Source organism: Rhinolophus sinicus, chromosome 16, assembly GCF_057876585.1.
Source record: "Rhinolophus sinicus isolate RSI-liver-muscle chromosome 16, RSI-T2T, whole genome shotgun sequence".
In the NCBI taxonomy this organism is placed as follows: domain Eukaryota; kingdom Metazoa; phylum Chordata; class Mammalia; order Chiroptera; family Rhinolophidae; genus Rhinolophus; species Rhinolophus sinicus.
Window position 1 is genome coordinate 59,788,327 of NC_142516.1, and position 27,380 is coordinate 59,815,706.

The following is a 27,380-nucleotide window of genomic DNA, read 5'->3' on the forward strand; positions in this document are numbered from 1 at the left end:
TGTCTTAAAAACAGAGGGGTTAGAGTAAGATATTTTACGGTCTGTCCCAAGCTCTAATATTGGGGTTTATTGGATAATCATTGCACTCTTTTCTGAAAGCCTTGCATATTTGACATTATTTTTTTCTATTTACACACAGGCGCAGATGTTATGTTTCAGCATCATGAGTTCTCCGATTCTGAGCAAAGGTTTTTGTGTCCCCTTTCCTTTTAAAAATGCAAAAAAAAAAAAAAAAAATTGTCTCTTTTCAGCACAGAAGCAGTCCCATCCACCTTTTGTGGGGCCTCTTGCAAAAAGCAGCAGAGTGAGCAGGTCTTCAGTCTCTGCTCCGTTTCTTTTTAAAATAAAATACTGAAGTGTTGTGCTGGAAATTATGCTACTAAGTGTTACATGTGGTAGGTGTGAATATGTGCTTCAATAGTTCCAGGCACAAGACCAAAAACTTCCCCAGAATTAGCAGTTTTCAGCTATAATCCGGCTAACATTTCTACAAATAGGTAGAAAGACCACTTTGGGAGTATGCTCGCTCTCAGGGGCTGTAAGGTTGGATTCCATTGAAATTTTGGGCCGTCCCTGGTACTGTCAGGTGATTTGAAGTAGGAGCAGCCCCAGGAAGAAATGAGCGCTACCCCTCCATAACCCTGCAAGTCTAGTCGCTGAAATACGTAGTCAGCGATACCTCATGGCAATTTCTTCTTTCTGCCCTGCACCTGAACTCTTAGATCCATGTAATGGGTACGCTTTGTTTTTTATTTGTGAGGAACTGATTATAGTCCTGCAAAGGATCACTGCAGTAGCAACCTTAGTTTTGCAGATGTGGAGGGAGAGTGCAGCCATTGTTCTGTTAAAGACAGTCTCAGTATTCCATATGTTGAATGGATGGAGCAGGCCCTTCCATATGAGAGAGGTGAACTGGGAGGAGGAACAGCAGGATACACAAGATGACCGATGGCAACTGTTGGGGAGGGCATTAGTGCAGTGACTTGGAACACTGTACCCCCTCTTTAGGGAAACAGCTGTGTTATGGGTTGAATTGTGTTGTGTCCTTCCAAAATTAATATGCTGAAGTCCTAACCCCCAAAACCTCAGAATGTGACTGGATTTAGAGATGGGGTCTTTACAGATATTACTAATTTAAAAGGGGGTCATTAGGGTGGCTTCTAATCCAGTGTGACTGGTGAAGTCCTTATAAGAAGAGTGAATTAGGACACAGGCGAGACTAGAGAGAAGACCATAGGAAGACACAGTGAGAAGACAGCCATCAGTGAGAAGGCAAGCCAAAGAGTAAGACCCTCGGGGGGAAAAAAATCAATCCTACTGACACCTTGATCTCAGACTTCATCTCCAGAATTGTGAGAAAATTGATTTCTGTCATTTAAGCTACTTAGTCTATGGTACTTTGTTATGGTATCCCCTAGTAAACTAATACAAGTTGCAACTCACACCAGCCAATTTTATGTTCCATTTGCAGACACAGATCTAGAGTCACCAAATTTTTCAGTTTTTAAAGAGAGGCTAAGAATCTTTTGTTTTAAATGTTGGCAGCAGGGCTCGCTTCACGGACGTGCCACCTGTGCAATCGCACAAGCCCTATGTACCCATAGTTTCCAAATCCACGGATTCATCCAACTATGGATCGAAAATATTGGAAAAAATGTTACATTGTTACTGACGTGTACTGTGTAGTTAGGCCTACGATGGCGGCATCTGTCCTGAATATGTACAGACTTTTTTTTCTTGTCATTACTCCCTAAACAATAATGTAACAACTATTTACATCATTGACATTGCATTAGGCAACATAAGTAATCAAGAGATGATTTAAATTATACAGAAGGATGTGTGTAGGTTATGTGCAAATATCATGCCGTTTTATATAAGGTACTTGAGCATCCTTGGATTCTGGTATCTGTGGGGGATGGAGAGTAGGTTCTGGAACCAATCCCCCATGGATACTGAGGGATTATTGCACTAAGAAGGTCCGCCATGTTTGGTTTAATGCTCTACTGTTACCATCTTGAAATTCTTGAGTTTTTAACAAGGGGCCTGTTGCACAGGGCCCCAGAAACTATGTAGCTTGTCCTTGTTAACAACTAACATAAATTTTCAATAATATTCAGGTTAAGCATGTGGGGACCAAAACAAAATAGGTCTGAGGCGGGACACAGCATGGGACAGTGGAATACACATTTTTTTCACTAACTGGATTAAGACTTCCTAGTCCCTGAAAATTCCTGGGAAGGAATTTATGGAGCCCAGAATGTTTGGGGGCAAGAGGAAAGGCACAGATATTCCCCAGGTGTGACTCCTTGAGATTCTGCATGAGCTAATGTGGCCCTGACTGAGAGTTTGTCTCTCTCAGAGATGGGCAGTGAGAACCTCACAATAAGCCTGTGTTGAGGAAATGCCCAATGTGAAGAACGAAGTGTTTGGTTTGGGGTGAAGGCTGGGTTGGTTTCCGCACATGGCTACTGCTGGAAGTGCTCCCAGACTCATCCATCAGGCACCAAGTTAGGCTTTGGGAAACTGGATCTGAGTATATTCCTCAGTATAGCCAGCAGGACCCTGAGGGCAGTATTGCCCCATGTAAAAGCAACACAGAGACACAGCAAGTAACAACATGACAGGGGACTGACCAGACATCAGCTTTCTGCCTGCAGTTTGTGAGAAGAGCTTTCTCTTTAAGTGGAGCCAGTCTCAGGATTCTTGAGGGGTTCTCAGTTGGGCTGCTTTAGGAGGGCTGAGCTGTAAGTGTGAAAACCTGGATTGCCTATTTCAAGGCCCACCTGAGCAGTCAATTGTAAGTAAATGATATGCTTTAGTTTCATGGTATATGCCATACCAGTTGATTCTAAAACTTTGGAAAGTTTTGCCCCAGGGAAAGGGAAGACCAATCATCAGTCAATAGAGTCATGGGGAGATCCTGTTTTGAAGGCTATGCATTGATTTATAGAAGCTCACTGAAAATATTATAGTGGAACGTTTGGTCAGGAGGTCTGCTTATTTAGTTCTATTTCTGCCCAGTACTGGCTAACTGGGGAGTGTAAATTTTAAAAGAAGTAATTTCTTATGCACATTCATGCAAACTCTCTCAGGGGAATGAGTAAAAGACTGCTGGAGACACTCTGAATTTCTTGGAAGAAAGTTGCTATATAAATTAATATAGAGCTTTTTTTTTTTTTTCATCGCAGGTCTGCAGGACACATCGAAGAACTGTCCTATCATGCAAGGGAGAGACTGAAACTCTCACTGGCCTCCATCAGGAAAGCTAAAAATCTCTCCTCCTTTCCTGCAAATTTTCCAAACCCCATGACTCTGATGTTCAGGTCAGAGAGTAAGGTTTTATATCTGTGTTCTTTATACTTTGCATATGGAGAGTCCCTGAAGGAGCACGTGATGCACTGGTTATTGTGAGCCGGATCTGGGTGTGGCCAGGACTCAGGTGAAGCAGCTAGTCCTCAAGGACCCCTGCACAGTGATCTGTGGGACCCAAGTCAGTTCCTACTTTTTTCTGACAAACAGTACCCTCCTCCTGCCTGGAGTTAGGGAGCAGGACTCCTCCTTTGGGCTGAGCCAATCCCAGGATTCATAAGGGGTTGGTGTAGTGCCCCAATATTTAAGAAGATTAAAATTCTATATGTGGCTTTTCTGATTGAATTCCTAAATGGCAGTTGCCTAAGCATGTGGGAAATCAGAAACCTTTCTAAAAATGTACATTTAAAAGACCACTGGTTTGAGAGCAATGAAAACTATGTCCACATAAAAACTTGGTCAATGAATGTTCACATTAGTCATAATAGCCCAAAGGTGAAGACAATCCAAATGTCCATCAACTAATGAATGGATAAACAAAACGTGGTGTATCAATACAGTGAAATACTATTTGGCAATAAAAAAGAATGAAATATTCATACATGCTACAGCACTGATGAACCTTAAAACATTGTGCTAAGTGAAAGATGCTAGTCACAAAGTATTGTATGATTCCATTTATATGACCTTCCTGAAATAGGCAAATCTATAGAGACAGAAGTAGACTTGGGGTCAAAGTGCGGGCATTGGAAGATGACCGTGCCCTGGTACAGAGTTTCTTTCTGGGGTGATGAAAATGTTATAAAATTAATTGTGGTAAATGTTGAACGATGCTGTAAATGTACCAAATACCACTGAATTTTGCATTTGAAATGGGTGAATTGCAGGGTGTACAAATCATGTCTCAATAAAGCTGTTAAAAAAAACTGTTTAAAATGATACTTTTAAAAGGACCCTTGGTTTATGTCTCTTTTTCTGAAGCTCTCCACCTTGGGATACAAGTGCTCAGGCTTAAAAACAGATGTTATGAGCTAAGTAAAATGAGAATGTGAAAAACACTGATTTTTCCCCTCGGTGGAGAGAGTGACTTGCAGATTTACGCACAGCTCCTCTACTTGTACCTGAAAGTGTTTTGAACTTTGCTGAAAATTATTTCCTTAGGCTGAAATCATTAAAATACGTTTAAACAATGAAACAGCAGTGGCTTTGTTGTTTCTGTCTTCCCCTTATTCTTTTCTCCTTTCTTAAGTAATAGCACCCCAATTTTCTCTTAAGGAACTGCCTACCTTGTTTTCAGTTCATGTGGTTTGAGTATTGCTGACCTTTTGCCTTAGGCTCTGTGACTCAGGCCTGATCAATCAGCAAATTCTATTAAGTGGCATGTTGGCGTTGGCTGGTGTCAGTTCATCCAAACCAACTCATAGATTTCTAGGAATTTTGTGAGTCAGTTGTTAAACATAATCATTACTAACATTTAAAGTATATGAATTTATAATTATGTAAATTATATTTAAAACAAAGTTGATAGGCACTCAAAACTCATCATTTCCTAATTATTTGAGTACATTTTACTATTATCTGTGCTCTTGAGGTTACTTACATCTACTGGACTTGTATGATGGAAATACTGTACAGCAATGCACTATTTTTTTCCAACTTCATGTTCAGTGACTCCCATTGGTAGCTTGAAATTGGCCACGGTGGCAGTCTTTATACTATAAAACCAGGCAAGTACTATATAGCATGGCTGCCCCTCTTCTGAAAAGAGAGTGTTAAACATGTACCAGCTGGAGTGGGTTGAATGGTAGTCACCAAAAGATATGTTTGAGTCCTAACACCTGGAATTTGTGAATATGACCTCATTTGGGAAAAAGGGGCTTTGCAGCTGTGATTAAGTTAAGAACCTTGAGATGAGATCATCCTGGATTATCCCAGAGTAGACTATATACAATCATGTGTGTCCGTATAAGATGAGGCAGAGGGAGATTTGGCACAGACACACAGAGGAGACCCACAGATAAGAGGAGGAGTCAATGGGATCCCACAGGCAGAGACGGCATTATCGCAGCCACAAGCCAAGGAATGCCCGGGGTTACCAGAAGTTGGGAAAGAATCTCCCCTAGAGCCTTTGGAGGGAGCACTGCCCTGATGACACCTTGATTTTGGATAACTGGCTTCCAGAAATGTGAAAGAATAAATTTCTCTTGTTTTAAGTCACCCAATCTGTGGTAATTTGCTATGGCAGCCACAGGAAGCTAATATACTAGCATACCACTGCAGCACTATGATATGGTTCAGGGATAAGCATGTGACCCAAGCTAGGACAATGGGAGGTCAGTTTCTATGGTAAAAGAAACACTTTCCTTGTATTGGTTCCATCTTTGCCACCATGTTTGCCTACAAATGAAAACAGTGCAGAAAGTGAAGTTGGGATCTAGAAAAAGAAAGAGAGAAAGGCATTCTGGACAAAGTTGTTGGAGAAGCTGGATCTATTCTACCACTGGAATCTTTTGTTACATGAACAAATTAATTGTTTTTCTTTTTAAACCAAGTTCCTAACCAATACAGACATATTGATTTCCAGAGAACATTTGAAAGTGCTCATTTGCACAGACAGGGTTGTAAATACAGACAAGTGCTATCATTTGATCAGTTACTATTTAAATCGGGCAGAACTAACAACCAGAAAAACATATTTCAGACAGTGAACCTTCTGAGATCTACCTGAATTCAATCATGTTCATTTGTTCCACAAACACTTAGTGAAATCAACCATGTCTAAAGTGTTCTGTTTAGGAGCAATATCCATCCATTTAAGAACTTACAATTTATTTGCCAGTAAGGAGTTTAGTATAGCCCACATCATCAAGGCCACCAGTAGTATTGATTTTTCATTATTTAATCCATATTCTTCTGGACAGTACTAAATTCATGTAATTTCATTATTTTTCCTAAAGTGAATTCATTTAACATGCAATTAAAATATTTCAACTTCTTCATGAGATTACATTTAAGTACATTCACAAATCATAAAAAAATCTTTTGTCAAATTGAGTATTTTGGGCTGCGAAAATATTCTCATAGTGATTTTTCAATGACATTGTACCTTTAGTAATTTTGTACCTTTCAGGAATTTTTATTCTCTATTCTCTTTAGTAATTTGTTGGTGGGGACAAGCACATTTCTGAAAGGACAATGTCACAGAAAATCCCAGGGAGAGACATAATGTATTGAACTCAGTTTAAAATGAAAGGAAAATCTTTTTACCTTCAGTATTTCTATCTTTAACTACTTTTCTATTTCAAGAGGTTTAAAATTAATTTTGTCCCCCATAATCCTATTTCTTTCCTCTACTTTCCAATACCTTTGTTTTTTGATGAGCACATTTTGGATGAATTCCCAGTCAACTTCTAAAATCTAATTAAACTCAGCTAAGTTTAGCTCAGATAGCATTTACAGTCAGTTTTTTGATAGTTGAATAACTAGGGGCCCGTCTTGTGAATTCTAAAAAAAAAAAATGGTTCCTGAGGGCTGCTTGTTGCTGAAAGATCCTATTGCTAATGCTGAGGTCACCAGCATCAATAAACTAATGCCTGCTTGTCTTGATTTAAAATAGAAATGAACTTTCAGATGCAAATATCCAAATACTATATTATTCATTATACTTTTATATTTGCTAGAAGCATTTTTTACCAACAAGAGAATTGTTTTTAGCATTTTCAAGGCCACCCCCCCAATAAATCATCAAATACATAAAGAACAAGCAAGCAGACCACACACACACACACACACACACACGCACACACACACACACACACACAGGCAATCAGAGATTTCACTAAGGATATATAGCATACATTAATCAATCAATAATAAGTCACGTCTACTCTCCTTTTGGTCTAGAACAATCAACTCTTTGCGACAAAAAAGGAGCCACCAAAATCTTTTGTGAGATTAGGATCATTATCAACACAGACTTAAAGGAAAACATGAAAAAATAAAAACTTAGCCTCCAGATTCCCAAATTTGGTAGCTCCCATAGAAGCCTAAAATAAAAATGGGGAACATTAAGTTACCAAAGATAGAAGAAAACCGTCAAAATAAATGTTTAGGAAATCCTTTCTTTCCATTAACAAAAGCAGCTTTTAAACATTCTCATTACTATTCTTGATAACGCTTGCTAAAGAGAACCCAAGCAAATTTGCTTTTTCTCCTAAAGCTAAAAAGAAACTCACCACCAAAGTTGAAATACAAGGAATCAGGAAAAAAAATCAGGGATTTTTTTCCATGATGGAAAATTTATACCAGAGGTACAAGAGTTTCTTTACACTAAATTGTTTTCTTCATCTGGAAAACACTGATAGAAATCTAGGTGAATGGATATAATTAAGTAGTTCTGTGGCTCCAACTCTAAAATGTTTTCTTTCTTTCTTTTCTTTTTTTTTCATCAAACACCTCAACATTTGCCCAGGAACCAGAGGAGAGGAACAGCTTTTTAAGAGTCAGACCCTGAAAACATTTCCAAGCAGCCTGGACAAAGGCTTGGAGTGACTACAATAGTGAACCATCCTGCCTTGGACCCCAATCTAGATTGATGACCTAATACATCTTTTCCAATTCTGACTGCCATAGTTTTATGAGCATCAAGAACTGGGTGCCTGCCACTGTCAACAATTAGAGCTTCTCCAGAACTTATACATCCACAGAAACTCAAGTATCCCCCACAGCACAGATCGTGCAGTCTCCAAGGGCTCACGGTGCTTCTTCTAGCTTCACCACATGTGAAATGGAAACTCCTCTTTGGCAGGAGCTTTCTTAAAGAAAAGGAAGGGTACCCGTTACTTTTCCATGTTAAATTGGCTTTAGAACAGAGCGATCCCTGAGAAGCTAATGAAGCTTAACTTAAGCATCCTCCTTCTCAGGGGCCCCTTCCAAAGCCCTATACCTACTTTTGTGCTTGTAAGTTTGCATTATTTTTTTTTTAAAGGAGTCCGATTAATTGTATAAGTTGTAGACCTCCCCCCACCCCACCCCCCATGGGGAGCTGCTCCTCACCTGGAGAACTGGCACCAAATCTTAGCTTGATAACGTATAAAAATTAAACTCTAACTCCTCTTTATCTTTTATGGACACCGCCTACCCCTGGCAAGTCCGCACTCAGGATAAACCTCTTAGTTGGAGTTTCTGGTCCTCAGATATCTTCTCCACTACAGTGCTGATTCAAAACCTAGCCACAATTTAAGTTTATTCTCCCCGATACTCCACTGTGGGCTAATTATTACAATGACTAAAGGCCGGAAGAGTTCCCACACGTGGTCCTCCTTTTGGTTAAGTGGCATCACTGTTCCAGTGCCAGCTAAGCTTTGTTTTCCAGTAGAGTTAATGGATTTGGACTAGGCTTCTCCACTTTCCTAACAGGGCTCTCAGGGGACTGAGCCACAGAAACATTTATTTTTTCTGATTACAAAAGTAATGGCATATAAATGTTCATATATACATATAAAACTTGAAACATTATAATAATATATAGCAGAGAAAGTGAAAATCTTCCATAATCCCACACAGCTGAGAAAACCAGTTAACATTTTTTTCAAGGCATATATTAAAATTTCATTTATTATTTTATAAAAATGTGATCATACTCTCCACTCTTAAGCATGCTATTTTCCACCTAGCAATATGTCTTAGATATATTTCCACACCAGTCTGTAAAAAGTGATCTTCTTTTTCACCTTTCTTTTTTTTAATTGCTCCATGGTATTGTACTGTATGCCCAAACCATGCTTTTCTTAACCAATTGCTGTTAATGCACATTTGGGTTCTTTCCAGTTTTCCCTATAACAAATATTCTTGCAAACATCATTTTACACTTATATCTTTGAGCAGTTGTGGGAGTATTTCTCTATGATGAATTCCCAGAAGGTGAATTATTATTGGGTCAGAGGGTATGAGCATTTCATTTTTAATAGCTATTGCCAAATTGCCCTCCAATAATTTTATACCGATTTACACCCCCAACCCCACTGTAAGAAGGAGGCTATTTCTCCACCCTCCTTAGCAACACGAAAATCATGCAATTTGGGGATGTCTGATGTGAGTTAGGAGTTAAGAGGTTCAGCCTGTGGAGTTTTTTTCCCTTTGTGAACAGCTAACAAAGAGATCAAAAGTCTCCCCCTTTCCTTGATGAACCCCCTGCTCTGAGTGAGCCAATACCCAGACAGACATCTAGCTAATGTGAGAGGCGAAAATTCTAACACCTACTGCTCGTGTCTAGCTGAACTTATTAGAGACAATTTGTCCGTGAATGTATAAGCAAATGTGTTAGTTATAGAATACTTAATAACTTAACTACTAAAGAAATAGAAATTGATCCTGACGTTAGCACTGCTGTTTCGATGTAAACAACACATTTAATTTTATGGCATGAGAATGTTTACATCTGTACAATTCTTTTTCATCCCTACGCTTACTGGAGCAAAATAATCTGAAAAATCTATTCTTTAAAGGTATGTGAAAAGTGACTTTGAGTCAGCCCATTAATGAAGAGCAAGGTTTGCCAACAACCAGTCTTCAGGAGCTCATTTTGAGGATTACTATTGTTTATATTTCCAGAATTAGGATGACTGGCCATTAAACTGGGGAAAAAAATTTAGGGGTTATCCAGTCAAAAGATTCTAAAAGTCTGCTCCACAAAATCTTGGAGTTGCTTTGGGAAAATAGAAGAGGTTGATGGAGGAGGAAAACAGCCAGGGGTTAAATGTTCTTGGTATTCCAATCCTAATTCCACCACGAGAGCCCCGCTTTGATCTGTTTTATATGGTGGGTTACATATTGTGTTTTCTGGAGCAAGTTGATCTCTTATTTTCCTCATCTGCAAATGATAACGCTGCCTATTTAAGAGTAGTGAAGATATAATTAAATAATACTATGCATGTAAAGTGCTTAGCCCAGTGCCCTGTGCATGCCAAGGACTCAATAAATGTTTGCTATTTTATTATTTAAGGTTTCCTTTGAACCAGATTCTCCTGCTAAAAAACACATTTCAAAACCACCCATTTATTCGGGTGACAATTGTTAGTAAAGTTACATAGCTTTCAGGTGTACAATTCTGTAATACATCTTCTATATATCACCTTGTGTGTTCACCACCCAGAGTCAGTTCTCTTTCTATCACCATATGTTGGATCCCCTTTACCCTGATCTACCACCCCCCACCCAAATTTAAAAAAAAAATTCATTAAAAAAATCCCCCACCCATTTATTTTTGTTATCTCTAAAATAAGATTTTTTTACAGTGATTATTTCAGATGGAGTGGTTTTAGATTGTATTTATTTCCTGAATTCTAATCCAATGGTTGTTCTTTTCACTCACAGACCCCAGACCCATTTCATAGAGATAGCTGGGGGCTCTGAGGATGATGTGGCCTCCCACACACCAGGAGGCACCACTCACCAGCAAGCTGTCCAACAACAAAGCTGCTCTACCTGCCTTCCCATTGATTTATAGAAGAAATATGACCGTATGAAAAAAAAGTTTTCCCTGCCCTGTGGGAGAAGGTTCCTGCAGATTTATCACAAGAATCAAACATGAAAGTTGTAAAATGTTAAAAACATTATTCAGTTGCCATCTTTTCCATGATTATGAGGACAATTGAAAGGAATTCAGAAATAGACACTTAAACCTTCTAAGACTGGCTGAATTTTCTATTCTTGGCCAGACGTTTTTAAGAGGAAGAACTCATCCAACAAACATACACTCTTATCAATCCTTTTCTTAGGAAAGCTTGTCTTTATGTAGGGGAAGTTTGCAAGTTTTCCTAATGAATCACAGACATGAGGCAGGAGGGGGAGAGGTTGAAGCATTTTCCTCTTTGAATAGTCTAACATGAGACGAAAAACCAGGGAATAGAAGCAAAACCTTCCAAATTGTGTATCTTTTCTACCCAACAACTCCTTCCATGCCAGTCACTTCGGCTGCCTGAGAGCCAGACATGGGTTTGGGGAGGGGCTTCTCTGTGTCAGGGCCATTCGGGGTCTGTGGTAGACTTAGGAACAAGTAGACATAAAAGCTGTAGAATTAAGGGTTGAAAACAGCATTTAATGAAACCCCTCCCTGCAGACGCTCTTGATCAAAGTCTATCCTTGCAGTAAGACAATCGAGCTACAGTTGCACACATAAAATTTTGGCAACACTCTGTCCTCATTGCTTTCAACAGAGGTTTTAGACCTCTGAAACTGGGCATCGTCCCAGAATTGAGACCCAGTTGCATGACGCATACCATAAGACACACCACCACAGCCGAGGCCCGTGCAACCACTTTCTTTTAACCTCGCGTCTGTGAAAAATTACTTTCCAAAAAAATAAGTGAAACCCGATGTCTTCTCCGGGTGGTTATTTTTGCGCCTATGAAGTCAATAAAACTCTCCAGATTTATTAGACAGCTCTGCTGCGGAAGACAAGACCACTTCCTATTCCCTAGCAGAAATGTGTGCCTTTCCTTTCTGTAACCTTCTGACCACAGATTTTAATTTTACTTATTTCTTTTGTTTTTCCCAGAAAATTTGTCAGAACCTCTAAGATAAGTGAGTTGGCCTGCATTAAAATCCCAATCTCTGCATCCAAGAGTGACAAAATGAACACATTTCAATCTCCTCGAGCTTTTCTTTGCTTCCTATTTTAGAGCAACTCTCTTTTCTCCACATCAGAATCAACAAGGAGTTTGGCTATTTCACCTTCTAACACTAAACACTAAATGTAGCACCACCAACAAGTTATACTCCTGTGAAAGTCCCCTAACCATGGGTTCGTGACCACGATAATGACAATTGGATTCAATTCTATTCAATGCAACAGTATGTATTGAACCCTATAATATATGCCAGGGCTCTTCTGGTAGAGAGATGGAAAGACGTAGAAAATAATGTTCATTCTTTCAAGGAGCTTAGAGTTTACTAGGGGAAATAAACATGTTAACAAGTAAAAGTCAGTGAGTGTGACAGATTTTTTAATAAACAGAATCGTGTGAGATATAAAGACTGGAACATGGAAAGGTAATAAAAGGCTTCTCAGAGGGGATGACTTCTGGGCTGCATGTTTAGAGGTGAGTAGGAACTCATCAGATGAACGTAAGGAAGGACATGCCAAGCGTGAAGTGCAGAGGCTCAGAGGTGTGAAACAGCACGGCACCTTTGGGACTGGAGAACTTCTATGTATTGGGAATGAAGGTCAAAAGATTGTACACAACCTGTGTTCATACATAAAGGTGGGTATATTTTTTAGGTGGTGAGGAACTGCTGAATCAGTTAAAGGCTTGGGGGCAATTGCAACACGATTAGGAGAGGGAGAAACAAGTGGCTGAGTGCTATCCAGGGGAGAAATGAGGAGAGCCTGCACTAAGCCAGCATGGTAGGAATAGAGAGGAAGATTTCGAGTGATATTAGAGCGAAGAAGACATAGCAGTAGATGTGCACAGTAGTAGCGACAGCGAAGAAGAAGGTAGTAGAGTAACAAAGATTCCCCCTCCGGAATGAGTTTTAAGTGGTTCTAGTCTGTTATTTAAGAGTGACAATTACTTCCAAAATGCTTTTAAGTTATGGGCTCACTAATTTTTTCCCTCCACCTACTTCCAGAAAATGATTTGAGGTAGGAAAGAAATTTTGTAGCTAGACCAGGGCCACCCTGTCTGACAGCAGCCTTGGCCATCTATGAGCTGATGAAGGGCGTCTGTAGGACATTATCCCTGGTTCAGTCTTTCGGATTATTATTTAAAGAAATTCATACCAGTGCTATCTTGATGAGCTTGTTTTGATTATCCGCATGTTCATTTAAAATGCCATATACATCAACATAACTGGCACATGCTTGGATGAGAGCTTCTAATTTATTTCCTCATATTTTAGAGCATTAAGAGAGAAGATGCTCTTGTCTACATGACTCCTTTGGTTTTGGCAAAGGAATTAATTGAAGTACAGCATTTTGGGAATCAGATAACTCTTGATTTGTTCCCTGGGAATTCGGGCAAGGAAACTAAGCTCAGTTTCTCTAACTGTGTAATGGGACAACATTAATACCTGCCTCATAGGTGTAAGAATGAAATGAGCCCATGAATGGCACGTCTTCGGCAGACAGTAAGTGACAGGTTTTTAATACTCTCTGTGTAATGCACTTTGCTGGACGCTTGGTATACAGTATCTTGTTGCAATCTTCTAGTTTTACAGAAAAGGAAATTTAAGTTGTTTGAGGGCAGTGTTTCTTTTATCCATTATATTCCCAGTTCCCAGAATAGTGTCAGCCTCAAAGCACTTAAGTGTCTGGCTAAGAGGGATTAAATAGTAACTTGTCCAACGTCAAACATCTAATAAGGAGCATGACTGGGATTCAGAGCCATGTCTGTATGATTCCAAGACTGGTACTCTTAATGATTTCCCAGTTTTACCATATAAAAGAAAATGACCTGGAACCTGAATGAAGGGCTGCTTTGTGCTTTCTTTTATTACTGTTTTTCAAATTATTTAATTATCATGAAGTTAGTGTTCTCAGGAAAAGCAGTTTCCATCTATATCATTTAAAAGTCATTTTTCAGAGTATTTCTACATGGGTCAAGCTCATGGCTGATAATTCTTCCTTCTTTAGCCCTATTTCCATTTTTTAAAATGGGTTCTTGGTGAGGCCAACTACCAGTTTTCTGAAGGCACTTCATCTTTAACAGCTCCAAGCCAGAACTCATCAACCAGCCCCTCCACCTCTCCCTTCTCCCACACCCACCTTCCAAAACCCCTGCTTTCCCTTATGTTTTAATAGATGGCGTGTTTATCCACCCATGCACACTAGTTAGCAATTTTGGATTCAATCTTTCCTCTTCCCATTTTCTTTATCCATAAAGTCACCACATATTATTGTTTCTATCTCACAAAAGCTTTTAAAATCTGGCTTTTCTTTTTCACCTTCCCTGCTAGTCTCTAATTCAGTACTTCACCCTCTATTGCCTGAAGAGTTATGACAGCTTCTTAACGGACCTTCTTACCTTCAGCTCCTTCCCTCACCGTCCTTCCTATAACATACCGCAGAGCAAATACTCTCCAGCCCTGAAACCTTTGGTGGTGCTCCTTCACCTTCAGGTAAGAGGTTGTGCTTCCTACCATGTAAGGCTGTATTTAAACCCAGCCCAGTCAGACTTTCTGGCCACTCTCCTCACGTGTCCTAGCCTTCAGTGATGTTCACCCTCACCATGGGATGTTTCAAAACCACGTGCAATACCCCGATTTCCCACCATCCTTTGTGACTTTGTGCCTTTCTTCAAGCTGCTTCCTCTGTCTAGAATGACCTTGCCCTCCTTTTTCTCCTTGAAAACTCCTGCTCATTCCTTAAGGCTCAACCCAATATTACATCTAAGATGTGGCCTTTTCGTTTCTCCTATCCGACTCAAGGAACATTAATTGCTTCCCTTTTACGTTCATCGTAGCACTTCCAACACTTCTATTAAAATTAGTTATTTATGTATTAATGGTTTATGGAGGACTACTTAATTCATCATAACCCCAACCCCAACACAAGGATAGTTAAGGTTTTTCTATTTAAGGAAAAAGACCACATTGGTTTTTTGTTTTGTTTTTTTAAATTAAGTGAATAACACTGTAAGCGGTAAAAGGAGATAAATCATGTAGAAGGTGGGATAATAACAGATGTTTGGGAATTCTGGTCTAGCCCACAGCAGATACTCAATAAATGGGATAATCTATGAATAAATCAATTTATAAACACTTCACTCTGGGCACAACCTTCCTTAATAACAAAGTTTAAAAATAGCTATGAAAAGGACGGATTGGTCTCAGGATTACGTGAAACTGGAAATCCATTAATATCAATTCACTCCTAATAAGTGAAGTTATGTTCAAACTTGGATGCTTTCTTACCCTTTATGGGTCACCCTCACCATGGGATGTTTCAAAACCCTTCTTAGAATTCTATCAATTTCTTTGTTTAAAAAGTAGTTTCCAGCCAGAGAACGAACCTTTTCTCACAGTTGCGAAAGGCCTCAGTTATCTCTGGAACTTCTGTCATCTTTTCCATCTTTATGTGTCAGATTTGGAAATGAGTTTTTACTTTTCTGTTGCAGAAGAAAACACTAGCATATAGAACTGTAACACTGAAAATATGTAAGTTCCTATTTCTTAAGGTATTAGTCTATAAATCCCTCTTGAAGGATTTCTGTGTTATACAGGACTTGTTGTAAAGAAAGTCAGACCTCACTGAACGGGGAGTCAGGGGCTCTAGGTTCCAGCTCTGATCTGCCACTCATCACTTGAGTGATCTTTGGACAAGTCACTTAAACACTAGCCCTTGCCCATGTCTCAGGAGTGGAAGAGGTTGCAAATGTGGAGCATCTCGACCACCGTAGCATGTTGTTTACTCCTCACCGTGTTTGAATGAGGTGACAATTTAATTGCGAGATTTTATAAGAACACAGGCTTTTATTTTCCCTTGAGAAATCAGAAGATCTGGCCACACAGGTCCCACATTCCTACGCAATTTGTGTTAGCTGCCCCCTTTGGTGTGCTCTGGATGGAGGCGAAATACCAGTTGCTATTTGTCCTTGTCCTTGTATTCAAGGGTGATATTAAAAATATTTAACTACTAAGGCATGGGGACGGACAGATCAGAATGGAGACCTTTGTGTTGGAAAAACATCCTGGAGATGCTCTGCTCTCCCCAGCTGCTAGATCATGCACAAGTCCAAGAGCACCTGGAGGAAGGGCCCTCCTGCACTGGGCTGAGAGCAGCTTTCTGTTCTGTGCCAACTGGGGAGGACTGTGCTGGCCTCAGGTGCATACCACCTGAACGTCAGCCCTGTTTGAACTGTTGTTTTCTCAGAGCAGGGAGATATATATTCCTGTACTTATGTTTCTTATTGAAAACAAGAAAATGAAAGAAAACTAGATAGAAAAGGCGGCATGATTTTCCTTGCCCTTCGTTGCTTTGTTCATTACCAACTGGCTGCTACAGCATCTGAGTTTGATTTCCTGGTACTAACCAATCCATAAACTCTTTTCCAGCCTAAGCATAAAGAGCCTCTGATTTTATCCATTTTATAAATGGAGTGAAAATTTTGCAAATCATCTTGAAGAGAGGGCATTGTACAGAATTTATATAAAGTCTAAAACACTGTTAGAAATAATAAATCACCAATAAATTATCTCCATGTTCTTATTGGGCTTTTCAATTTTAAAAGCACTCTGATGCCATTTTTTTTCTTTTTTAATTTAGCCATGGCTATTTTTCAAATGGAATTAATGACCAAAAGCTAGTCTCATTCTCTAATTACAGTGAGAGACACTAGACAAGAGTTGTTCCAGACACTGACCCATCTTGGCTCAGGGAGAGGCTCTGGGCAGTTTTACTACGTGCTGGCTTAGTACCTGGGGCCAGGAAACATCTGTTATAACATGCGGTCCAGTGGGTGCTCTGCTTAATTATAAAATGGCATTGCAGTGTCCCTTTGAGTTGGCTGGCCTTAGCTTCTAATGCCATACTATCAAGCAAAATGCAATTCTTGTTGTTCTGATAACTGAGTATCTAACCTGAATGTTGAAAGGCTTTGAGAAGAGTGAAAAACTTAAACCTTTGTCCTCAGGAAAGAGGTATGCGGAAAGACAAAGCAAAGCAATGCTTTCTAAAATCAATTGAGAAGCTTAGATAAAAGTGGGCGTTCCTTATACAGAGACGGTGGAAGCTGATTCCTGAATGACTCACGCTTCTAGAGTTAACTGTTTATATAGTGCTTCCTCCTCTTCATTCCTGGGATCCTGTTTGGAAGGTCAGGGACAATGACAATTGAGAAGCAAAGGGAAAATGGGAGAAGAGTGAAGCAATGCTTGGATCACCAAAAGGCTCATTCACCTTCAAGAAGAGGACACATTTCTGTAATGAATTCATGCAGTCAGTTATGGCCCAGTACTTAGAATTTATTCTTGGAGCACGCACACTCGGAAATTCTCTATAATGGCGTGACTCTCTTATTAGCTGTTATGAGAACTTACCTTCCTCTTGTATGCTGATGGGAGAATAGAGCCCATTGTCGGCAGTGTCTGCTTACGAATATCTTTTGTCTCATAGCTTGTTGTAATCACTTCCAGACCAGTGTATATTTATGATTTACATAATGTTACAGAAGAAGAAGTCTTAAGGGTTTTTTCTCTAAATCTTTTTGAATTATTATTTTAGACTCATTGCCAGTTGTTTTTTTTCTTTGTTTTTTTTTAAGGGGGAAGTTGATGAACTTTTAAACATGTCATTACATGCTCTGAAATAACAACTCTTTGTTCTTTCAAAGTTTCGTGTGGAAATTTAAAGGTGTGTGTGTGTGTGTGTGTGTGTGTGTTTAGAAACGGATAGAAAAGTAAATGGGTAAAAAGGAACACTTGAGGTTCACTGATGAAGTTAAATACACATAGGTGCATTTATTAACACATTATATGTGTTTCTATTAGAACAAAAGTTGGCAAATTTAGGAAGTCTTACCTAACATTTAGGGCGGGTTTAGGAAGCGTAGCTGTACATTCATTTTTAATCATGTTTCAGTAATTAGGGGTAGCAACTGAAGGGTTAAGCCCTAAAGCAAGGAAATATCTGTAAGTCAGAAAACAAAGGGAAACTTGCATATTTCTGAAGATGACATCGGATCAGCCTGTGGATTTCAAGCAATTATGCGATATTATGATTCCCACTGAGTATGCATTAGTTGGAATACTGTTCTTTTTATTTCTCTATGTCCCGGGGTTGTACACTGAAAGAGCCCTGTTCAACTTCGCATGTCAGAATTTTGAAGGAAAAATTATAGTAAAATATGTTTAAAACAGTGGGGCCTTATGTGAGTGAGCACAACATTTTCCAAGGCTTTCAAAAATCCTTTTGTTAAAAATATGGTTTTTATTTTGTTTCCTTTTTTTCTTTCTTTTTAATTTTTTTCTTTTATTTAGCTCTTACCTCCCCTCCTTCCTAGAGAAAAGAAGAGAGAATTTTCAAAGGATATCTATAACACAGCCTACATTTAGGGCCTGGGGACTTACAATGGATTTGTTTTAAATGAGACACCCCACTTGGAAAACAAACAAGTGGGAAAAGTTCATCTGTGTCTATAACTTCAGTTCCAACAACTATGGTGACAGTCACAGTGTCTGAGTAAATGTCCCCTAGAGTCATCTTGTGAGCAACATGATTATTAATTGAGGTTTCTATGAGTTGAAAGATGGGTTGTTCATAAAGTGTAGGGACTTTTCCAGAGTGCAAGGGACTGAAGATTCAGCCCCTGGGTTTTTTCTAAAAGATGAAATGTCTTTTAAAAATTGAATTATAAACAAAACAAAACAAAAAGCAGGCACAGTGAAGTGCACAGATTGGGAATGAGGATGAATGAATGTCATATTCATTTTATTCCACGATATTCCATCTCACAAAGGAGTGAAGTAACGTGTTTGATCAGCAGGAATTACATTTAGCTGTCAGTGACAGAGACTTGACTTCAATGGCTTAAACATACAAGGGTTATTTCTAATATAAAAAAGTCGCACCTCTGGCTATCTGGGGCTCATATGGTGGTTTCTCGAAGTCATTAGGGACCCAGGTTCTTTCTAACTCTCTGTTCTTTCATCCTGAGGCCATAATGTCCATCTAGTCATCATACGTTTCTCCAAGCATAAAAGAGGAAAGGGGAAGGCAGAAAGGACACCCCTCCTGATTTAACTCTCTTTAAGGAGCTTCCCCCAAAGGACCTCAGAATATCTGCACTTACAATTCAGTAGCCAAATTTTTGTCACATGGTCACACGTAGCTGCAAGGTAGCCTGGAGGGTACAGTCTTTTAGGAAGGAAAAATCACTGCCCCAAATGACATTCTATTATAATTCTATTACTACAAATTAGGGAAGAGCAGGTATTGGATGGGAAATCACAAGTCTTGTCATACGCATATAAAACATCCTTAATGCCAATATTTTGTCTAAGCCTTACTGTTTATTTCTGTTTGAATTATGCAGTTTTTAAGGTACTAGCTTGAGAACCGAGTTTTGCATTGCACTGTCTCAAAGCACGTGGCCAAAATGAATACTTTCACACATCACTGATCCTTTCCTCCATTGTAGTTTAATCTTAGAAATATTTGTGTGCATAACTACAGTGAAGAAAATTCCAGATGCTCTTAATACTCCAAATTAGGCAAATATAGTTTTCTGTCTAAAAATTATATTTAGAAATGGTTACATCTTCAGCAATCTTTTTCTTCTCTACATTGTTGTTGGAGCTTAAACTTTCTCTATCATTAAAAAGTGGACACTTAAAAAATGTGTGGGTTCACAGTTAGAGAAATGGAAAAAACTGTAAAGAACAGCACCAACTTAGGAGATGTTATTTCCTGCAGAGGTGACCACCCTCACTTTAATTTCTTCACTTCCCTCTTTTACACTGCTTAAAATTCCACTAACTAAAGATTTGGTTAACTAAACTTTGGTTCCCAGGTATCCTATTCTAAAAGTCAGTTTTTAAAAAGAGGTAAAGTTATTAGTCATTCAAAAATCAGTGCCAATTACTTTAATCAGATTGCTTTGCTATTGGCAATGGTCAACTTCACTAAATGGGAGGTATTTATTTATCTAGTTTTTCTTTATGTTTGAGAAATAAAACATATTCAAGACAAAAAAATTCTATCTGAATGAAAAGATGTACTGTGTAAATAAGTTTCCCTTTCACCCCAGATTCCAATATTCTTTCCCTTCCTGATGTAACAATTAGTAAACTTTTCTTGTGTTTATTATCCAGAGATGTATTCTTCATGCAGAAGCATGAATAGGTATTAATACACACATACACACAATGTAAATATATAAACATTCTTTTGTTTTACCCAAATGATATGTTGTGTGTTATTTGTGCTAATTTAAAAAATGTAAATATTATCAAAGAACTTTTTTTATCAGCACATGTACCTCCTATATTAAAAAAAAATGCTCCCCATTAAAACACGAGTTTTTAGTGGTGGAAAGAATGCTATATTTTTGGAGCATGGAGCATCTTGCTTTAGTATTTTATTGGGAAGGCAACAGTATCCTGGAGCCTATGAAGGAAAACCTTGACAAAAAGAAGGATGAATTGTCCTGGGATGCTAATTCTCATGTCTGACATTGCTCCTACAGAAAATAATGTTCTAAGTTCCTAATAACTAACTTGACTATACATCTAGACTTCCCTACGACAGCCCCAACGTATGCTGCTTGTCCTGGTATAATTTTTGACCACTTTCACTCTCACAATGTTCCCAGCTTGCATAACATTATGTAATCACCATTGCAACACCATTGGTAAATTAGTCAGAATGGACTGCAAAGATTAAAAAGGTAGTCTAAACCACCTGACAGTGGGGGTTTGTCTAGTTGGGACTCTGTTCAGGTACTTATGAGCAGTATGACCTGGATAAGTTATCTAACTACTGTTTGCTTCAGTTTCCTCAGCTTTCTAATGGGAATAATAATGGCCTCATAGTGGTATCATAGACATTTGAGTAAGTAATACATGTGAGGGGCTTATCACACTGTCTGGTTCATATTTAGGGCTCAATAAATGTAGCTATTTATGTTACTTATTCTTTTCACCATTTACCCCCCCTCCTTGCCAAACCACTTTATTCTTATAATGTATAAAATTTAATTGATGGCATTCATCTAGGTGAACAGTCATCATCTTCTAAAAGTGGACTGTGGTATATCCATTTAAGAAGACAAATTAGGTGACTATTGGACAGTGATTATTAATTGGAGGGACCCACCATCTCTGCCCATGGCAACCTCCTCCCCCACTCAGAAGAGCGGAATCAGAGTGTAATTTGAAAATAGAGCAGCACGTTGTACTTCTGATCAGGTTGGGGTTTGGCTTTGATATTAAAATTATTTTAATTTCAATAACAGAGAAGGATGCATTAATTTCATGTCTAGCAAAGGAGAAATGCATTTGAAATGATGGGGAGACACTGTTGTAGCCATTTGTACTTTGCAAGCAGAGCCATAATAATCCGTTGATAATAGAATTACATCAGAGAGAGAGCTCAGGAGAACTTATAGCCATTCACGTCTCAGTACATCTTACCTTCGCATCTAATTTTCTATTCGTTTATTATTTCCCAAAAAAGAGTCCCTTAAGGAACCTCCCTTGGCAGAAGCTATATAATCAAAACAATGAATGACAATTGTTTGTTCAGACATCCTGGAAACTCCTGAGGCCTTTTAGGGACGGATACCTTTATACTTTGACTCAGAATAGGAGTGGGAGGACAGAGGCATTGAAAGAACAGGAACAGGTATTTTCCCTTCGTATTCATTTTCTTAAAATTGAATTAGGTTCTGTGAAAAGCTGTCTTGTAGAGAAACAACCTCTTTATGGTTTCACCAGCTGAGACATAAAAGGCTATTTGTGGTGTGCTATAAGTTCTGAATGCAGGTGAAAATTCCCTACTTCCTGGTTATTTTAATGATAATAAGAATAATGTTTTGTAAGTAACCTGACCCGTGTACCCAGGGATCTGAAAATCCTCAGCTCACTGTGGTGTATCATCATTTTGACTCTGGATGAGAAGGTTGCCTGAGAGCTTGATTTATTTTCACGTTACAAAATTCCCTTCTCTTCAGTTTTAGGTAATTAATTTTTTTTTAATCAAGAAAAAAGAGCATCACTTGACCATTTGAGGACATGATATAGAAAGACTTCTGCCTTCTGCCATTACTTCTTATCCAAAAGAATGCATAATTTTCTAAATATATTTGGAATAATGGACTCAATCCAATAACTAGATTCACCTCTGAGCAACAGTCTAGTGGAAAATTTTAAATGTCGCACAGCACCGCAAAAAGCTCCCTTTCACCTAGATCAGGAATGCTTCTGGGTCTCTAACCATAGCAAGCCCCAAAGGAGCAAGGGAAAGCCTGTTTAACCACACTGGTTAAAGTGGCACAGAGGGGTTACGAAAGGTCAACTGAGAGCTTGAGGCCTTAATGGCAAGGTGCAACAAACAAACTAGAGACAGCTGTTGCCTAATACTTGCACCACATTTTGACCCAATAAGCTGGTGATGTAAATAGAAAAATGTATCAGGGCAGGTCAGAACTAAGGGGAAATGTCTTCATTCATTTTGAGCTGAGTCTGAATTTATACGGAAAACAAGCAAGCAGAATAATCCTACTAGAGTGCAGACCACTGTGGCACATGTGGGAGATGGTTAGATTGAGTTCTGCCTAAGAAATGCCCTCCTTGGACCTCCCTTCCCTAGAATCGCATGCCAGAACAGAGAGTAGCAATGTAAGTGGTACTATCTCCTGGGGACACACTCTGCAGGACTGGGTGCTTTTCACACGGTCCCTCTAACCCACACAATCACGTGAGTGGCAGAGGAGGCATTCCCATCTCTGCTTCTCACAGGGGGCATCTGAGTAACTTGTACAGAGCCACGCCGCCAGGAAGGGGCAGAACAGGGATGCGAATGCAGGTGGGGCAAAGCTGGGTGCTGTTCCTAGCCTACCTCATGTCTTCCCACACACCCCTATTTGCCGCAGTGGGGCCCCTGTTCCTCTACCCCCGATTTTCCTCACTGTGACCACTTGATTTCCCGTGCTCTCAATTATCAAAGCACCTGCAAAATGGGTCTCTTCTTCATGCTTTGGGTACAAACCACAGTAGTGGCTCAATACCCCCTCCACACACACACACAATGGGGCAAGTCTCACTGCCTTTGTGGCCACCTCTGACTCACCCACAGTATCCAGTTTATATTGATTTATGGTCCTATTCCTTTTTCAGGGTCATGTTTTTCTTTGCTCTCTTCCCTCTCTGTTCATTCCTGGCCTACAGCTTCTACATGTTTTTGTTTGTTTGTTTTTCTTTTTATAAGAACCCATGGGCTTCAGGCCACATCCCCCAATTCCAACATGTATTTATGACTAAAACCCACTTATGAGCAAGTGGATGTCATGCCAGTGCTGACGGAGGTGTGGAGACTGCTGTAATTAGCTCTGTCCGATAGAACATTCTACAATAATGGAAATGTTCTACAATCTGCCCTGCCTCATACAGTAACCATATGAAATGTGACTAGTCTCATAGAGGAACTGAGTTTTAAATTTGGTTGAATTTTAATTTAAGCCGCCACTTGTAACTAGTAGCTACTATAGCGAACAACATGGGATGGGCATCCAAGAAAGGATGAACGCTGGCTATATTTCTGGATATCCTGGGATCTTAGGCCATGCCTGGAGATCACACCTTCTTTCTGGGAAGCCCAAGTAAGGGCTACTTCACTGTAGGAGGTCCCCAAGGATCCAGAGTCATGTTTAAGAAGAATGATCTGGTAGACCAGACGTGGGCATGGGAATGGGAGTAGGAGCAACTTTGGTTGGAACTAGAATAGTGTGCGGGCTGGGAGAAGACATCAAATTATAAAGGGAGACATGCAGGACAAAACCTTGACCTTCACACTTACTAGCTGTATGATCTTGGGCAAGTTATCTACCCTCTCTGAACCACATCCATGAAATAGAGAATATAATAATAATAATAATAATAATAATAATAATACCTGTTTGGGTACCTCCTAGATTTGATGTGAGTATATATACCATCGTGGATGTGTAAAGCATTTTCAGAACTGTTACCTCCCTTTAATACTAATTATCATTATTTTGGACCCAAGTCTGGGATACCTAGGGAAGATCTAGACATATGTGGTGTGAATACATTCAGGCAGCTGGTGTGACAATGTGACTAATAGCAAGTGAGTATCATTGAAAAAGGGCAGTGGGGAAAAATTTTTATCTAGAGCTTAGGGCAGGTCAGTAATATACTTGGGATTCTGAGTGGTGAAGGTGACAGCAGGCAAGGATAGTATCTAGAGAGACAGTGAGGGAGCCCAATGGAAATATGAGTCCACTAGAATACAAGCTCCCAAGGTCAAGGGAGAGAAGAGTGCCTTACACATAGTAGCCACTCAATCAATATTTGTGGAATAAACAAGTGTGATGCATCTGGAGCCCTCCCAATTCAATCCACTTATAGAGGGCAGTGAAATCACGGTGCCAGGCTGTTTTGCACAGAGCACCAGGCTTTCACGTGTGCTTTAGCTGGAGAGTAAGTTAAAAGCATTCTTTGTTTATTCTCAGGGAGTTAAAACAGACCATTATAATTCCTTTTTGACTAGCTTGTCTCCCCCATTAAAATCTATGGTTTCTGAGGGCAGGAACAAAGGCACTTGGCCCCTGGTAGATACTCAGCAACTAGTACTTGTTGGATGATTGAATTATCTTCCTAAAAGAGTTACAATCTTGGAGCCACTTCTCAGAAGGCAATCCTTTCCAATGCAAAGCAGCAGCTTTCTGAGGAGTGGGTGAATATCCACACCATTTCAGAGAACACAACAGGGAACATGCAGCTTTTGTTCAATTGTTGATTGCACCAGAGAGATAGAGAGTGATGAGAGAGAGAGAGAGAGAGAGAGAGAGAGAGAGAGAGAGAGAGAGAGAGAGAGAGAGAAAGACAGAGACAGAGACAAAGAGACAGAGACCTTCTGTTTGCACTTTCTATTTATTTGGACGGTGATTTGACTGCCTCATTCTTCCCACTAGAACTTAAAGCAAGCACTGTGAGGGGAGGGACATGACTGAATTTTGCTGGCCACAGGGCCATCACAGAGCCTGGCACATAGGAGCCCTTCAATGAGGATTTTTTTGTGACAACCATTTTAGGAAACAGTTCGGTAGCATTTGTAAGACAGGCACACCCCGTGGCACAGTAATTGTACTCCTAGGTATAAATCTTCAAGAAACTCTTGCCTAAGTGTATCAGGTTACATGTGCAAGAAAGTTAATAGCAGCACTGTTTATACGAGTCCCCAAATGGAACCAACTTAAGTGGCTCTCAATAGGATAAAAAAGTTGTGATCTATTCCCCCAGTGGAATATTGCACAGCAACAAAAATGATTGGAATAAATGAACTGTAGCTGCAATACTGGAGAAATGCATCAAAAGGAGAATGAAAGGCCACAAAAGAAAAAGCAAGTGAGGAAAAACAACAAGATAATAGAAAGTTTTGCAGACAGGGCAGCCCTGGAGATACGAGATGTCTCACACACTGAGTTTCTTGGGCTGGGTATCTGGAAGCTTCCCAACAGTATATGGCACAACTTGGAAAGAAGCAACTAACAGACATCAGCTTAGCCTTAGGCTCAATAAAAACAATGTGGAATTCTTAAGAAGAGGATTATTAGGCAAGAAGAACATGATAAAAATTGAAAACAAAAGGTAACAGGCTCGCTCCATCTTTGAAACTCTTACCAACAGCTTAATAAAGAGTTTGGAAGCAAATTCACTTAGAAATATCTGCAATTTATCATATATGTGAAGTTTAACTGCTTAGGAAATCTGTTTACAGTTTTATTCATAGGATGGATATTGAGTTACTTTCAAATAAATATCCATTTATTGAGGACCCGATACTGAAATATAAGTGGATTCTAATATACTGTTGATTACTCTTTGGGTGCCCAGAAAGGGTGGATCTGTTTGCCTTCTAGTTTGAGAGGAAGAAGGTGTTCCAGAATTAATAATTCAAATGGGGCTGTTACACCAGGAGGGGAGAAAAGAGTGTCAAGGCAGTGTTAAGAATCTGGGAAAGCTGCCAGCATGGGTTGCATGATAAGGGTGGATAAAAACATAGAGAGAAATATGGCCCAGTGGTTGATCTTTTTCCTTTTCATTTTTAAGGGTGGTTTACTTTTAAACAAATTTGTGCAATTTTCAAGTCACTATAAGAACATGGCTGATAACAGATTTCTTTTAGAACCCGAGTTTCTGCCAGCAGCATGCTGACAGTAAGAGAATTTGATCTTTATGCTTTTTTCCCCCGGCACCCTCTCTTCACAATAGCAGAGTGCGTGCCCTGAAGATTTGCACGTGACCATCTCATCTCTGGCCGCCTTGCGGAGCACTACCTATATTGCCATATCTAAAGGGGAACCCATTAAAATGTACAAATTAAAAGCCAGTGGGGAAGAACATAATCTTGGCAACTGCCTCTCGGGAAATCTTACAACTGCAAGAGCGCCATGGAAGAGTGCTTTAAATACCATTGTGGTTCATCCAATCTCCACGCAATTGTATAGGAGGATATGTGGCCAAGGTCTTACAGGGAAGCGACCAGGGTGCCCAAGTTTGTGATTAGCTGGGGGTCGGGGCGGGGGAGAGTGATGCTAAGTGAGCCACTTAGCCCATTCTTGCTTCATGAGGAGCACGCCACACGCTTCTTTGCACATTCTTTTAAATCCTTGTGTGTTTGGCATTTGGAAAAATATCGACTGCAACCAGACGTCGCAATCCTGATGACAGCTCTTAAAATCCCATCTTTCTCGCAACAACATCTACTGTCAGCTCCCCACCCCTGTCACCAGAAAGCCTTCCCCACCCAAGTTGTGCTCCAAATAGAAAGAATTTCAGATATACACGTTTGGCTGCCTCTTCTCAAGGCCTCGACAAATAGTCAGGTAGTAAATAGCCAGAGAGAAATGCTGCTGATAAAATTAGTTCAAATATTTCACGGGAAACAAACCTGATACCACCATGGTACTTGATAGCTCAGCCTCAGCTCTTCCCAACCTTTCCAAACCCCTTTGCCTTCAAAGCCCAAATGTCTTGTTTTAAACTGCCTTCAGTTTTTCCCTTTCCAAAGCCAATCCTTGCCACCTCCTCCTCTCAAAAAGAAAAACCATATGGTATAGGAGAGATCGTCCAACCAGGGATTTTACATTACAAATGACTTTGTTGAAGGTTAATATATCCAAGGTCAGTTGTTATTAATATCTATTTGAATTTTGTTCTTCTGGTTTATGATATCATCTGAGTCACCTCATTGATTTATAACATGGTAATCCCAGACCATCATTCATTTTCCTGAAATTCTATTCAGGGCTTGGTATCAAAACCTCTCTTTAATACCCCTTTTGGTTTTGTCTGATCAGTAGATTTACAGTCCTTGCTTTTATCTCCTT

General features: G+C 39.6%; 1 protein-coding gene and 1 long non-coding RNA gene across 6 annotated transcripts in view; one reads left to right on the forward strand and one right to left on the reverse strand.

The window, feature by feature from the left end:
• LOC141571115 (uncharacterized) overlaps window positions 1–4,507 on the forward strand; it is a 40,120-nt gene extending 35,613 nt beyond the window's left edge. Inside the window, exon 2 of the long non-coding RNA XR_012495711.2 lies at window positions 3,192–4,507. This is a non-coding gene — a long non-coding RNA (uncharacterized LOC141571115). The remainder of the gene's footprint in view (window positions 1–3,191) is intronic.
• Window positions 1–27,380, reverse strand: part of NFIB (nuclear factor I B) — a 422,874-nt gene that overhangs the window by 255,987 nt on the left and 139,507 nt on the right. The window lies entirely within an intron of this gene.